This window comes from Mastacembelus armatus, chromosome 14 (genome assembly GCF_900324485.2).
Source record: "Mastacembelus armatus chromosome 14, fMasArm1.2, whole genome shotgun sequence".
In the NCBI taxonomy this organism is placed as follows: Eukaryota; Metazoa; Chordata; class Actinopteri; order Synbranchiformes; family Mastacembelidae; genus Mastacembelus; species Mastacembelus armatus.
In genome coordinates, this window is record NC_046646.1 from 16,981,741 (window position 1) to 16,991,371 (window position 9,631).

Sequence of the window (9,631 nt, forward strand, 5' to 3'; positions counted from 1 at the left end):
ATTATTTCTGCATTTCTGTTTTTTTTTTTTGAGTTGAGATGATTTTGGGAACAATTGTTCTTGTGCTTTTTTTTCAGTCTCTCCATGGGGCCAGAGCAGTAGCCCCAGTAGAAATAGCAGAATTGGCTGAAAATTACATAAGATTTGTTGATTTTTTTGTTAAATATATCGATCAGCAGCTGCACACTGAGAAAATGTATGATTACACATACAAGAAAGCCTGGTTTAAATTAAATGCTAGACTGAAAAATAGCCAAACAAAAAAAAATGCAAAGCTATGTTTTGTCCAAGAAGAACATGCATGTTTTTTATTAAACCCAATAATGTGTATGGGAGCATGAATTTTTTATATCTGTGGTGACATTATGGCAAAATAACTTTAGAAATAAAAAAAAAAAAAACAGGTTTGCAAGCAAACCGCAGGCAGGAAAACACAGCAGTAAGAACAGGAAGTAATATGGCTCATGGAGCACGATAAACGATCTGGCACCGAGCAGGTGGAACTGGCTGGTATAAATACTGGCTGGGATGATGGAAACTGCGAACAGGTGTGTGAGTGGGGATATAAGGTCAGGTGACTAAGGCCAAAATCAACCAAGTTGATGCAGGAATTATGAGAGTAAATCTATTCTAAAAGAATAGCAGAGCTGAGTTTGGAAGGGTTCTGTGTGAGATGGGTACTCCAGCTGTGTCAAGGAGGCTCTGAAGTGTCCTTAGGGAAAAAAACAATCATATGTTCAAAGACAAAACAGCAAGATATATACATACCCTTCAGTCTTTAGAGAAGACAAGTCTTAAATTCAAATGTAGTTTTAGTTTTCGCTGGGCCTCAATATATGTCACATATTTCATTATACTTAAATATATGGCATCTATGTAGTTACCACACATTAGAAAATTCATTGCATTTGATCAGGATTAGTCAAAACATCATTTTGTATTCTCGTGTCTTTAGATGCAGTAAAGAGACAAGAGAAACAACAAAAGGCCCCAGCTGCTGGCTCAGAATTGACACAGAATGAAAACACATAAATTAACTTTTACCAGGGATCAACCCTGACCATCTGCAATGGATTACATTTGGAAGTACAAATGTGCACAGGCACACAAATACACATACAAACTAAATTGGTTCATTGCACTCAAAGCATCAAAATGGTGTATAATCTTGCATTTGATGATAAAAGAGACACGTGAGCTGATGTTTATTCATGAGGAATTTGTGAACATCTGGAAGAGGAAACAGTCTGGCTTTCTGTTGAAAGACACAGTTGGATCATCAACATTTATTCTTCAGAGAGCTGCAAATTATATTATTTATAATCATGAGTGATCAGCCCTTTTTTTTTCATGTTTTATTCTCATTACTGGACCAATAATAAAAATTACGCCAAGTCAAGTTCTTTTATCCAATGAATGAATATGGTGAATAAATTCACCAATGGACCTAGTTAGTTTACAACCAGCTTATTTTGGTTTGATTTTTGAGCACCAGGCTCAAAGTACTGAGTCTTGAAATTGACAAAATTTAAGAAATTGTCAGTTAACAATTGTATAGTAATTCACCACATACCTAAATAATAGATAAAATAATTATTTGCATCAATATTTGTATAGAATGTTTAATTATATTAATTCTTCTCCTTTCGGCTGCTCCCTTCAAGGGTCACCACAGCGAATCATCTGCCTCCATTTAACCCTATCCTCTGTATCCTCCTCACCCACACCAACTATCCTCATGTCCTCCTTCACTACATCCAAGAACCTCCTCTTTGGTCTTCCTCTAGGCCTCCTTCCTGGCAGCTCTAACCTCAGCATCCTTTTACCAATGTATTCACTGTCCCTCCTCTGAACATGTCCAAACTTTCTCAATCTGGCTTCCCTGGCTTTTTCTCCAAAACATCTAACATGAGCTGTCCCTCTGATGTCCTCATTCCTGATCCTATCCATCCTCGTCACTCCCAGAGAACCTCAACATCTTCAGCTCTGCTACCTCCAGCTCTGCGTCCTGTTTTTTTCTCTCAGTGCCACTGTCTCTAAACTATGCAACATTGCTGGTCTCACCACTGTCTTGTCCACCTTTCCTTTCATTCTTCTTGACACTCTTTTGTCACACATCACACCTGACACTTTCCTCCACCCGTTCCAACCTGCTTGCACACGTCTCTTCACTTCACTTGTTCCACTTTACTCATCTCCTTTCCAGAGCAAACCTCCAGCTCTCTAGCTTTTCCTCCACCTGCTCCCTGCTCTTGCTACAGATAATGTCATCTGCAAACATCATGGTCCACGGAGATTCCTGTCTCTCATACATGTCCTGCACCGCTCGAACGTACTTCTCTGCCACTCCAGACTTCCTCATACAAAACCACAGATCCTCTCTCGGCACCCTGTCATATGCTTTTTCCAAATCTACAAAACGCAATGCAGCTCCTTCTGGCCTTCTCTGTACTTCTCATCATTCCTGTCCATTCTCTTTTGTCCTCTCAGTGTCCCACTTCTTCTTAGCTAACCTTTTCCTCTTAACACACTCCTGAACTTCCTCATTCCACTATCAAGTCTCTTTATCTGCTTTCCTCTTTCCAGATGACACACCAAGTACCCTCTTACCTGTCTCCCTGATCACTTTAGCTGTAGCTGTCCAGTCATCTGGAAGAACCTCCTGACATCCCAGAGCCTGTTTCAGCTCCTCCCTGAAAGCCACACAACACTCTTCCTTTTTCAACTTCCACCACTTGGTCCTCTGCTCTGCCCTTGTCCTCTTCATCTTCCTCACCACCAGAGTCATCCTACACACCACCATCCTATGCTGTCTGGCTACACTCTCCCCAGCCACTACTTTGCAGTCACTGATGTCTTTCAGGTTGAAACGTCTGCACAAGATGTAATCAACTTGTGTGCTCCTGCCTCCACTCTTATATGTCTCCCTATGCTCCTCCCTTTTCTGGAAAAATGTGTTCACTACAGCCATTTCCATCCTTTTTGTGAAGTCTACCACCATCTGTCCTTCTTCATTCCTGTCCTACATACCAAACTTACCCATCACTTCCTCGGCACTTCCGTTTCCCTCACCAACATGTGCGCTGAAGTCTGCCCCAATCACCACTCTCTCACCACTAGGGATACCTTGAATCACCTCATCCATTTCTCTCCAGAATTTCTCCTTCTCTTCTAACTCACATCCTACCTGTGGTGCATAACCAGTAACAACATTCAACATCACACCTTCAACTTCCAGCTTCAGACTCATCACCCTATCTGACACACTCTTCACCTCCAGAACATTCCTAGCAAAATCCTCCTTCAGGATAACTCCTACTCCATTCCTCTTTCCATCCACACCATGATAAACAGCTTGAACCCTGCTCCTAATCTATAAGCCTTGCTACCTTTCAACCTGGTCTCCTGAACACACAATATATCCACCTTTCTTCTCTCCATCATATCAGCCAACTCTCTAGTTTTCCCTGACAAAGTTCTTACATTCAAAGTCCCTACTCTAAGTCCTACACTCCTGCCCTTCCTCTTCTCTCTTTGCCTATGAACACGCCTTCCTCCTCTCCTTCTTAGTCCAATTTCCACTGGCACCCTGTACCAGTTGTGGTCGTTGTTAACTCGGGCTGCGGCCGATCCAATATGTAAGTCATATTTGTGATTCGCATGTTTGATTTGGCTTAAATTTTACGTCGGGTGCCCTTCCTGACACAACCCTCTGCATTTACCCGGACTTGGGACTGGCACATGAAGACACTGGATTGTGCCCCCCTGTGGTTGCATTGTTTAATCATTAATTGGTTTAGTTTAATTTTCTTTCACTAGCCTAAACCAGTTATTTCTTCCACTGTCTCAATGCATTTCTAAGTTCATATATTTAACAATGACATTTCTGAATTTAAACTTCACCTCATTCTAACTTTCACCGAATCATAACCTCCAAACTTCTGAAGGACTCAAGTCATTGGTTGATCGCCATCTCGGTGTCATAGATCAATACTCAGAATTTTCAACTAATACGAATATCACCATCATATAGTGTTTAAATATTTCAGCCAAACAGAAAGAACGTGCCTAATTATACACATTATTACATTAAAAACTTGTCTCAGTGTATAAGATGTGTTCTCTACAAAAAGCTGATCAGTATGGGGCAGTGACAGCAGTTTAAATTAAGGTCAAGTCAAACCATCTCAGGGGACAAATGTTCCTCTATAATGTTGCAAAACTGTGATTAAATTAGTTCATTTAATATCAAAATGATATTTTTTCAGGAGATGTGTGAGATTTAGAAGAGATACACGACAACAGACGTCATGCGAATGTAAAGTCTTTACGATACTGATCAAATTTAATTAGAATAATTAAGTTGTAAGTAATTAAGTTCATTCTAAATTATGACAGATACTGATTTCAGTCTTAGATGGACAGCAAAATATAATTACCATAAAAATAAGAAATAAATATTAATTATAAAAACTTGCCCTGACATTTTTCATTCAGACAATCTAAGAGAGTTGGCTGGACACCACCTAGGCTGAGCAGTAAGTGAAATGGACAAGTGAGCCAGTCCAAGTGTCCACTCTCGACTGACAATGATGATCAGATCAATTAATGCATGGAGCCATCTTAGTTGATACAGGTTTTAGGTATTAAAAATCAATAATGAATATTGCATGAGGTTTACACAGTTATTAGATCACTTTATTTTATGTCTTGAGATGAGTAATAGATCTTTGTAAATGACAAGGCAACTAAATCACTGGTGTGCTTGCAGTTCATGTGCTTACCTGCTAAACGGAAAGTGGCACAACCAATCTGACCTTACTGCATGAAGGGCGGGTGGCACGGTGACTCAGCAAGAAGGTTCTGGGTTTGAATCCTGTTTAAACCTGGGGCATTTCTGTGTGGAGTTTGCATGTTTCTCTCCATGTCTGTGTGGATTTTTTCTGGATACTCCGGCTTCCTACCATAGACCAAAGACATGAAGATTAGGGTTAAGTAAACTGACAACTTTAAATTGCCTGTGGGTGTAAATGTCCCTGTGTAATCCACCTCTCACCAAATGTCAGCTGGGACTGACTCAAGCTCCCTTCACCATGGCTATGCATAAGTGATAGATAATGAGTGGATGGTGAAGAGCTGCCGCACAGACAGTAATGACAAGTAATAGTTAAAACAATACCTTCCTGTAATTAAATATAGGACAACTTTGTTTCCTGGTATTACACTCTCCTCCTGCTCACTCTGTCCCTCCCCAACTTCCCTCTCAAATGTCTGCTCCTCCACCTGTTCACCTGGCCACCTCACTTCTGTTTCCAGCTGTTGATGTCCTCCTGTAGCTACTAAACTGCTGCAGCCCCTGTAACAAAATTCTTGTTTCTTTTGTACATTTGCAGCACTTACTTCTACAGTTATGATTCTTTTGGCCTCTGTACCCTCCTCACACTTTCTTTTATACATTTCGATGTCCTCCATCTACATATCCATCCATCTTTCTGTTTTGAGCACTGCATTTAATGAACCACTGTGCTGCCCTCCCTGCATTATGGGCCCGTTTGTATTTAAATTAAAAACTCAAATTATATCAGCCCAAGATATGTCGCCCCCATTGATGGTCAACCCAGGAAAATGTTTGTTTTGCCAGTTCAGCTCTGCTATAGAGGGAATCTAAAGGCCGACAGACTTTACTTTTCTTTTCACATTTGCAATAAAAAGAAAAGTTCTCTAGGCTTTGGACAGACCTCATGGCATTAGGCCAGCAAGAGGGGGAGGCAGGAAAAATTAAAACCTGGAGGCACAAATCTGCCCAACAACAAAAACTAAACACCCAAAGTGGAAAGATAAGTCTTCCATAGAAAAGGGGAATAAAAATGAATTATTTGAAAGTAAAAGCAGTTTAGGCAACTCAGCAGTGGCAGGTTCCAAGAATTTCAACAGCGACATGAAGCCACATGCATTAAATAGATGACTTGCAGGTGTTTAGTCAGTTTAGGGTTTTCCAGTGATTTGTCTCAGGATATCATGGCAGCTTTCTGAAACATCTGGATAATCCACTCACAAACACAAAAAGGTTATTTTAGAATATAAAAAGCAATGGCAACCAATAAATAAAAAAAAAAAAAAAGACATACTTCATTAAACGTGTGACCTGTTTCATTTATCACCTGTAGCAGAAATACAGCACATAAATACAAACAAATAGCATAAAATCATTGCACAACTAAAAAAGAACTGCAAACATACCTCTTAGTGAGTTTATCTCTGTGCCACAGTCTGACCTGAGCATGTGGCTCTGCTGTAGTTTGCCTAATGGGCAGAGGGTTTCCAGGTGAGAGGAAATTAGGACAGATGATGAGAAACAGCTGGTTTCAAAAGAATTAAGTGTTAGCTGGATAGTGGATAAGGGCAGATGACAACAACAAGAGGCAAACAGTGACAAAAGCTGCAGTGCAAACAAACTGTTTTCAACAGCCTTCACAGTTTGTATAAGCCGCCTTAGAGACACTCGCATTGCAGTCACCAGCACCATATAAATTTATGGCTGTAAAATCAGCTCATCAGACTTGATCAATAGTTAAACTTCATTACTTAAACCTACAATAACTAATGTTCTGGCCACCTGGGGTCAGTAAAAAAAAACAAAAAAACTGTGAACCCAGCACTGACATACATTATTGTCACATGCTAAATTGATATGGCAAATATGTTACAGTAGCTTCTTTCCAATGGTTACAGAGCCACTTTATAATTCATTTGAAGTCATTCTTCTGTCTACCTGCGAAATGTAAATTCTTTTAAAGCTTTATTTTATGTCTCCAATGATTTCTGAGAAAAAATATACTGTCTCTTTAGTTGCTAATTGCGCCCTCTTTCACCAACTAGCGCATGAACCGAAACCAGTAAAACTGTGAACCAGGCATCTAAACAGTGTCCTGAGACTTGTTATAAAGCTCTGTAAAGCTGAGAGAGCTGCAGGAGGTTATTTTCTCCTATTAATGTGACATTTAAAACTCAGATTAATGCCACTTTAAGTTGCAAACGTGGCACACACACGTGGCTGTACAATCTGTGAGCTATGTTTATGTATAACACCTTTCTCTGTGTTGCCTGCAGAAATGCATAATTCCAGCATTAGGAAGCACAGGCTGTGACTAGATGATGTCATTATGATGAGGTAGAAGCTCAGGGAACTGTTATTTGCTGAACAAATAAAAGTTTTCTGAGAGAAAGAGTCTGGCTGTATTTTCCCCACAGTGCTAATGCAGGTCTGAGCATGACCGTGAAACAACCTGCAGTCTCTCATGTATTTACATTGTCGTTGGATGCTAAAGCCAAACAAAGCATTAGACATAAACACACATCTCACTGATTAATTGGACTCTTGCACTTTTTAATACGGTGAGACAAGAACTGCACTGAAACAATGCCAAATCACTTATACAGTGAAACAACTGTAAAATTATATATAATATATGTAATATAATATAATATAATCATCCACTGCCTCTTCATTTGCATTTTGGGCTCATATTATCATTTGTACACAGATAAGAACTTTTCTAGACTAGACATCAGACTGGGTCCAATATTTCAGACATACTGTACAGCTGTATTGTTGATCTTGCCCTTCACTTCTTCTGAACTCCTAAAGCAAATGTTCAAACCCTTAAAATTATATGCATATACTCATCATTTACAAAAGAAAATTAATTTATGGAGAAACATAACTGACACAGTTGCAGAGATATTTTTAATGTAGCTACAAAATGTAGCTGCCACAAAACAGCTTGTTTTTTGTTATCTGTCTGTAGCAGCTAAAATATAATTTAAGATTTTTTTTTTTTTAATTATGCTCAGGCACTCAAAGAACTTGGTTAAGGTTAGGGAAAGATTGTTTTCCAGCAGCATAGGACATTATAAGGGTAACTAAATGTTCTACCAGGCTAGAACATTTAATTCACATGAGACTCAAAGAGCAGAACAAAGACAATGCCACTTGTTTAGCAGGAAAATACAAAACATCATCTACAAACAATCTGGGCAGCAATTACATTTCCCCTAAAAAGCATCTGGCAAAACAAATTAGTAACTGTAATTTCAAGGTTTGAGCAGTCCTGAGTCTGTGGCACTTATTGACTAGTAGCAGAGGTGGATGCTCTCTACCGTAAAGCCTAATGTCAACCCTGGAAAACAGAGGTTTAGAAAAGAAAGTTTCAAATGATTTAAAAGCTTCAAGGCAGTTGAATGAACTTGATTAGAAAGCATTTGTCTCCATTCAATGCTCGATTAAGAATGGTGTTTGCCTTAGTGGACCTGGAACTGAGATAAAGACACAAACAGCCCATCATAGCTGAAAGGAACAACAATCACTCTGAAAACTAGGGTAATACAGTAAATGGGCAGTACTTACAATAATAAACAGTCAAGTTGGACCGTCCAGACTCCACGGTATCACACACTCGGCTACAAGTAGGGGACAGTAGTTGCCTGGGGTGGAAATAATGTCACTTTATTCTTAAAGTCGTCCAGGTCCTCTAACCCGCAGCAGCATGAATGTCCACTCAGCTTTAAGCTCTCACTGACTTGACCAAAAGGAACTGTCTGTTTCTTCTGAATCTTCGTCATGTCCCAAAATACTAGTAAGAAATGTCACAGATAAACAGATGTCACAGATAAATAACAACAAAGAGTAGAACACATTTACAACCTATTTTGTGCACTGTTTTGTACTGGCACACACTTTAAAGGACTACGACAGCTCCTGCAGACTAAAATATGGTCTTCTTTCCAATTGCCCATCAGCTCATCATCATACCTTGTTGAGTTACGTCCCTTCTTTGCCTCATTGGTTCTCTGCCTATTATAAAGACGTAAAGTAAGAATGAGCTGTGACGATGGCAGGCAGGACACATTTGTCAAATGAGACATTTTTGCTCTCTGTTGCATGTGTATTAAAAAGTCTATTTGTCACAGTGGTGTAAAAATAAACCACAAGGGTGTATAGAAAAAAAAAATGCACAGATGTATTGGGACAGCAATCTCAGCCTGAAATAAATTTACTATACTTGGATTTTATAACTGCTTGAATGACTCAACAGCGGCTGCTTCCTCTCAGAGGGATTTGTAGTGTGGGATATGTTTTGGCTCTGTACTTATGGTAAGATCATTCAATTACACCCAGAGAACATCCACCCATAAGTGCTGCAATAAATTGTTCACCACATACAATTACTGCCATGTACGTTCACCTGGGTTAAACAACATTCACTGTGGTTCATAAATGGCACCTAACATTTAACACTCTGGTTAAATACAATTAAATCTTTTCCCAAGCTGGTGTACATGCAGCTGGATATGTTTTAATACCAAACTAGGTAAACGTCTGTGAGACAAAAAGAAAGGCTACATAAAAGTCAAAATACAGAGAAACAGACTGAGATATAGAAGACTTATTTCATCTGAGCAGACTGCTATTTTATCAGGAACTCGCAGTCCTCTCTCATTCAACATCTGCATCATGGATTACTAGAGAGGCTAAAATCTCTTGTGTCATTTTAAAGTTCACAGGCGGGTTTGGGAGAGAACCAGTGAGCTGCACATAACTAAACACAACACACAGTAATTTGTGGCTTAA

At 39.4% G+C, this 9,631-nt stretch overlaps 1 long non-coding RNA gene across 2 annotated transcripts; it reads right to left on the reverse strand.

Moving 5' to 3' along the window:
- Positions 1-400: 400 nt before the first annotated feature.
- On the reverse strand, positions 401-8,935 carry LOC113142906 (uncharacterized). Of its 2 annotated transcripts, none has more exons than XR_003296995.1 (5): positions 8,813-8,935; positions 8,408-8,633; positions 6,241-6,303; positions 4,785-4,960; positions 401-712 (listed from the first exon to the last, which is right to left on the reverse strand). It is a non-coding gene; the product is annotated as an uncharacterized LOC113142906 (long non-coding RNA). The 2 variants fall into 2 exon arrangements; XR_003296996.1 differs by having other exon boundaries at positions 8,738-8,848.
- Positions 8,936-9,631: the final 696 nt, after the last annotated feature.